The sequence below is a fragment of the Adiantum capillus-veneris genome, chromosome 5 (assembly GCF_014529385.1).
Source record: "Adiantum capillus-veneris isolate H3 chromosome 5, ASM1452938v2, whole genome shotgun sequence".
Classification (NCBI taxonomy): domain Eukaryota; kingdom Viridiplantae; phylum Streptophyta; class Polypodiopsida; order Polypodiales; family Pteridaceae; genus Adiantum; species Adiantum capillus-veneris.
This window is the reverse complement of record NC_140935.1, coordinates 13,575,998-13,582,856: the sequence shown is the minus strand read 5'-3', so window position 1 is coordinate 13,582,856 and position 6,859 is coordinate 13,575,998. Positions and strand designations below refer to the sequence as shown.

General features: G+C 43.1%; 1 pseudogene; it reads right to left on the bottom strand.

Moving 5' to 3' along the window:
- Positions 1 to 1,788: 1,788 nt before the first annotated feature.
- Positions 1,789 to 2,402, bottom strand: LOC147456894 (uncharacterized; annotated as a pseudogene).
- Positions 2,403 to 6,859: the final 4,457 nt, after the last annotated feature.

Here is a 6,859-nt window from a genome sequence, read left to right as displayed (position 1 = left end):
TGCCAGCTCTCCACCGTACTTTTGTATGGCACCTCTGCATGACGTGCACTGTATACTTTGCATTTTCAATCTGTGATGTTTCATTGCAAGACGATATGTTTAACTATTCACATTGCTTTTTTGTAGCTAACTCAATTGTTCCCCAGCTTGCACATTGGATTCACTCACGATTATCAGGTCGATAGTGTAATTCAATTTTTATAGTCTGTTTATGCTTTCTGTGTCTTCTAGTTTGTCAAAGCTCCCTTAAATTTAATTTAGCCATAGGTTTTCCTCACCAGTGCATGCTCAATTTCGATCAACGTATCAATATATCAAGAAGACATGCATTTCTTTTCTCAGAGTTTGACAAGTGAAACTATATATTGAAATAAAGGAAAATTAACTACGCTTGATTGAGAATAAGATGGGTGTCTCAAAGATGGTTCCATGATTTAGAGACTAAATAGTCTCGATATTACTAGGTTGAATGGTGCAATCTGCAAACAACTACCAAAGTAAGTTAAGTTGCAACCTTTTTGCTCGATTCAATTAGCCCTTTCTCGTATATGGAGCACTATGGGACACAACTTGCTTCTTCCCAATGCTCATCAAGTCCCAAATAGAGCTATTATTAGTGCCTATCAATATGTTCTACTCATTTTCTCGTGTCACCACAACGAAACCCAAGATGACAGCAATCATAACCAACTAACCACGTAACCAACTGCACTCCAAAATCTATCAAATAATGTAGGGCAAAGGCCCACCAAACAAGCCTAGTTTTCGAACACCAAGGACTCCCAGCACATTTAGAGAATTTTACTTTTATATGAATATATATCAGCATCGTTTTGAGCTGAGGAACAACTCCCATAAAAAACTCATCTTCATGTTTGGCAAAAAAACAAGGAAAAATTACCAAAATACCCCTCTAATTTGTGGAAGTTCCAAAAATACCCCTCAAATTTAAAAAATTCCCAAAATACCCTTCTATCTATTTCAATTGGATTGCTCAAGATTCCTAATCTTTATTGTTCTTTGACAATGGAGAACTGTTGTTTAGTGCTTGGCATGTAATGCCTAAGAAATTACATGGCAATTATGTAAAGACAATTATGTGTAAAAATAATGAAGCAATTCATCTCCAAAGCCTACATAACCAGGTCAAATTCTAGTTTTAGTACCTTGTATTTATAGACAATCAGTCTTCTTATGAAAAGGTACATATATTTTTATCTTGGATTACTCTCACAACCCGGGGTATTTTGGAATTTTGGAAAATTTGAAAGGCATTTTGGGAAATTTTGACAAAATATGAAGGGTATATTGGGAATTTTTGAAATTTGAAGGGTAATTTGGGAATTTCCACAAATTAGAGGGTATTTTGGTAATTTTCCCAAAAAACAATTTACGATCGAGGCTCATTAGAAGGCTCGTACGAGATAGATTTAAAAGACGGAGCACTACATCAATATTAACGTGCAAGGGGTACAAGAGAGCCTATATCAATAGTAGCAGATGCACGAAGCTGAGACAAAAAACATCCTGCATGAGCTGAAGATTTTCGCGGACCACCTTGGCAGCGTGGCAGCTCTGCTGCAGTCTCTGCACCCGTTGCACGATGTCCCATACGCCATTTCCGATGCTCAGAAGCGGCACAGCGGCCGTGACCTCGCCTGAGATAGCCTTCCCTACGAGGTTACTCGTCGCCATAACACAAGAAAGCACGGACATGCACGCCTTGCTTCTGCACCCACTCCCGCAGCTCACCGTTACTCACTCAGTAAACTGGGGGGACCATCCAGCTCAAAGTTCTTCTTGAACCTTTCCGCTCTGGAGAAGCCTCTTCAAGACGCTTTGTATTCGGTTCGCGTCAAGCTGCTGCTGTATAGGGAGCACGTCTGAGATAAGCTTTATACCCTTCAGGTGCATCACATGATGGAGATTCTGCAGAAGACCGAGTATTGGACACGAGCTTCTGCGTCAGATGTCCACCCGCGGTGGTGAGACCGCCTGCAGCACCCAGCGCCACTCCCGCCGCCACCAACGGTAAGGTAATGCCGAATGTAAACGGAGCCAGAGCAGCACCCAGCATGGCCATTGCTCCACCTGCTGCAACAGCACTCCCACCTGCAGCGCATTACCCAATTTCATCAAGAAACAATTCTCTTAATATGTATCTCATGTAGTTAGTTCCTGCTTCACGACCATATACATCCGTCCGTTCATAATTATCATTCTTACCCACCTGCAACCTGGGTGATGCTTACGTTCGTGTGCATAGACTCCAGCTCTGGACAAACTCCCTCTATTTTGGCCTCGAGACGCTGTTGCTCCGCCTGCCACCCGTGCATGTCCATTGCTTCCAGCTTCATGAAGGAAGCCTCAATTCTTCGACGCAAGTCCTCCAGATGGCGCCATATTCAGGTTGCTAATTCAGCGAGCAGCCAGTAAAATCCCTGCAGAATAGCATCTACTTATACTCTTGATGTAGTTGGAGATACGACCAGATACAAACGATATGTCGAGATCTTTGAAGGATTCGCTGCATGATTACCCATGAGCGCATGATGGTAATAAGAGTCCCCGAGCAGTAATGCACCAGAATCCACAAAAATATCCGGCTTCTGCTGAGCAGTAATGCAGGTGAACAACAACATAATATGATGCCAACGTGCCCCTCAGGACACGGGGTCTTCAATGAATATCAAGCTGTGGGATCGACGCGGAAAACTAGGGCGTGCCATTGAAAACTGACCTCCACATTAATATAATGTCCAAATTGTCCCATGTAATGCGCCAATGTAGTTTGGATGTCTGTTTATCTATTCGTGTTCATGAGCTCAAATCAGTCTTTTTCTTGCCCTTCCCACCGTTTGGCCGCACTTATTAACATCCCTTGTGATTTAGAGCGTGGTTGCGTGAGGAAGCATGAGCACATGCGACAAGGCTCTTAGTGTTTTGGCGATTGCCCCCCGCCCCCCCTTCTCTCTTTATAAGTGACACGGGGTGTCATTCATGGGAACTACGGCAGGGGCGCGTTTTTGGCAAGGCGGGAGGCTTTGGGCCGTCGGATCAAACAGCAGAGGGGGGCAGACTTTTATAGCACTGCACTCACAAGCATTTCAAGCAAGCGCAACATGCGGGCTGGATAGGGAGCGCGAGTCTCAAGCGAGAGGTGGTGAGATCGAGTCCCAAGCGGGGGAGGTTGGGACGTTACATTTTTGCCATCCGTCGAGAAAGCCCCGTGACACTTATGAACGAGCCCCTCCCCCCCCCCCCCCCCCCACAAATTACATAAATGAGAAAGAGATGAATTATTTTTTGATTAGAGTTTGAGAAATTTGAGATGTTTTATTAGAGCACTTATAGTGTGAAACAAACTCACTTCTTGGCTTACCTAAAAGGCAAAGGTCATAGAGATTCCCTAATTGACTTGCATAGAGGGCAAATGTCATAGAAATGCTTGCGCTTTTTCTTTGGATAAAAATACAATTTATTTCTTTTTGGGTGTTCAAGAGTGGAGGTAGTGGAGTTAGGATATGGAGTGAGCTTGTTGAAGCGAGCTTCCTTTTGGGAGGAGGAGCCACCATTGCACCACCACTGTCGCCCTCATTGGCCACCAAAGTCATCCCACTTATCCCCCCTCATCCTCCCTATCCTTTGTCCTCCACTCTCCTACACTCTCTATCTCCCTCTCCTTGCCTCCATATTTCTTTCTCATTAACTTCTCCGCCCCCCCCCCCCCCCTCTCTCTCTCTCTCTCTCTCTCTCTCTCTCTCTCTCTCTATATATATATATATATCATCATCATCATCATACCTACCCTTGATTTCACTCCTCTCTCTCTATCTCCCTCTCCTTGCCTCCATATTTCTTTCTCATTAACTTCTCCGCCCCCCCCTCTCTCTCTCTCTCTCTCTCTCTCTCTCTCTCTCTCTCTCTCTCTATATATATATTTATATATATATATATATATATATATATATATATATCATCATCATCATCATACCTACCCTTGATTTCACTCTCTCTCTCTCTCTCTCTCTCTCTCTCTCTCTCTCTCTCTCTCTCTCTCTCTCTCTCTCTCTTTGTAACCCTAGCAGCTCCTGCTTCGCTGACCTCCCCCTAGGCGAGGGGCTATCTTGCGGGGGGTCCCCGGCTCTACAACGTTGCCCTACTCCAGCTTCAGCCCGAATAGCTCTGCGTCACAGCTCCAGCAATGTCGTCGCCTTGTCCCGCCACTATCGCACCATCCGCTGCTCCAGCAGCGTTCCCACGGGCTCCCTCACATACCCTCACGCTGTCCCTGCTACTCCCGTGCTCATCCCAACCCTCTGCAGCCTTGGCGACTCCTAGCTTTGCAGATGCAAATACAGTCGGCAAGCCTCAACTATGACACCAAACGGTGTCCATCAGCAAACTGTGTGGGCCGCCTCAGTTGAGCTCGAGCCCGTCGCCTTGGATTTCGAGAGCTCCCTCTCCTTTGCTTTTGAACTAGGTCATTTGACCCGCAGGCACCAAGTCTCACACAGTTTTGCGACAACGACTACTCCTAGCACACCGACTTCATGTGCATGCAAAAGTTTTCTTGTTGTGGTTGCTGTCCCCAGGAAGGACTCCTTCGCCCGCCAAGAAGCTAGAATCTCAACTCTTGAGACCCAAATCCAAGAGCTCATTAGGGAAAATGTAGCCCTCAAGAAATGCTTACACAATATTGAGGTCACAAAGGAAGAAGAGAGTCAAACTCTCCTTACAAAAGCACGAGAGGTTGAAGCCTCTATTGTGGAGTCCATCACGAAGGTTCAAAAGCAAGTCCGAGAAGTCACAGATGGCATCACACAAAAGACTGGCACCGAGTTAAAGGCCTCCCTCCAAGAGCGCCAACTACGGGAATCCCTCGGTCTTAAAGTGAGGATCGGAGGGCTCCCATCACTATGGTGTACCACCGAGGAGACTCTCGAAGAAGCGATCCTCAAGCTCAATGACATCTTGCAGCCAATCACTATCGAGCCCAACACAATCTCTTGGCTCAACGACACAAACAGACGCTTGCCACCTGGGTAATGCACACTTACCTAAGGACAAAGAAGATCGGTTGAGGCTTTTACGCCAATTGCGCCTCCTCAAGGGAACGAATTTATGGATTGATGAGGAGTTAACTACAAACCAACTCAAAATCAAAGCAAGCGAGCTCAAGAAAATACATGATGCTCGTAAACAAGGAAACTGGGCAGTCTATCAAGATGGGCGAGCCCTCATTCAGGATTTCAAACTCCTAAGAAGACCCTGTTGCTACCGACAATAGTAACCACTTATGTTTTTTTTTTCTCGTGTTGTCATTTTGTCCCCCTCCTTCCCATTTTAGGATACATGGCTCATGTGCCCATTTGTATGACCCCCTTTAAAGCTAGTACTCCCACGTCGAGCCTTTACACCAACCAATTGAGTTGTACTAGTCATATGATGGAGCTACCTTTGTAATAATTGTAGTTGGTCCCATAGGTCATATTTGACCTCCGAGGACGATAATCAATCAATCAATCTATCTCTCTCTCTCTCTCTCTCTCTATATATATATATATATATATATATATATATAAAAATAGATAGATGGATACACACACACACACACACACACACACATACATACATGCATGCATACACACACACAAACACACACACACACACATATATATACATACATGCATACATATATATACATGTGTGTGTGTGTGTATCTGCCACCTCCCCACTCTTGACATCACTAATGGAAAAATTCGTTAGAGAGAGAGACGGGGGGGGGGGGTTGGCAATATGTGGCATTTTCAATATTCAAAGCGGTACAATTGTAAGCTGAGACACATTTTTCCTAAACGTTGGTATTTGTGTGTGTGTTTGTATGAGTGTGTGTGTGTGTTGTCGTTTTAAATTTAATAAATACACACCAAGGAACAAGACGTTCAAAAGACGATTGGCTAAAGATGTCTAGGCAAAGATTTGTACAGAAACAACTCAGTCTTAGATTCATAACTGTACAGCATAATAAGAATGAGGTATCATTCCAAATGAGTTTATACAGAGGTATCAGAACTATCCCAATAGAATCATCAAGTGTTATCAAAGTCGGACTGGAGCATGCTAAACCTTTTTAAGCCAAGATATAATTCTCAGTTAGACTTGGCTATGTATGGCAGGCTTCAAAGAACCTATCAGCTGTTATCCATGTCAAACTTAAAAAATATTAGACTAGCTACTGTCCTACATATTAAAATATCAAGGTTATTTTTACATCATATTCCTGCTAGAGTTACACCATATGTTTCTTTTAAAAAAGTTTTTTTTTAATAATAACCATTTACTGTAAAAAATGTCGACTAATCCATAACATTCTATGTACTGCTTTCAGCTAATAACATGTATGGACAAAAACTTGCAATGCACCGTTTTGTAAATTCATTCTAATATATGCTCCAAGGTCGAGCCCTTCAAATAGAACAAACCAACAATCCATAGTAAAACAGAATGGCTAGAAATCTCATTGTACCCAAATGTTTTTAATACAGCAGTTAGTATTGAAGTTTTTGTTAAAGCAAGCTCATTAATTACATCAATCAAGCCCTATAAAAGTTTAAATTAATCCATTTTTTCCATATGCCAGGAAGTTGTATTAGCAGAAATCCAAAGTATCAACCATTAGACCAGAAGATATTTCCGGCTTACCAACCAAAAAAGATACTAGAGGATTTATTGGCTCAGAGTCAAATCTATCAAAAGATGGTAGTAAGAACCAGATTTTAACTCTAATATGAGAATATGTATGTAAGTATAGGTTTACCAATCAAAGCTAGATCTTTGACTATACACAGCAAGGAAT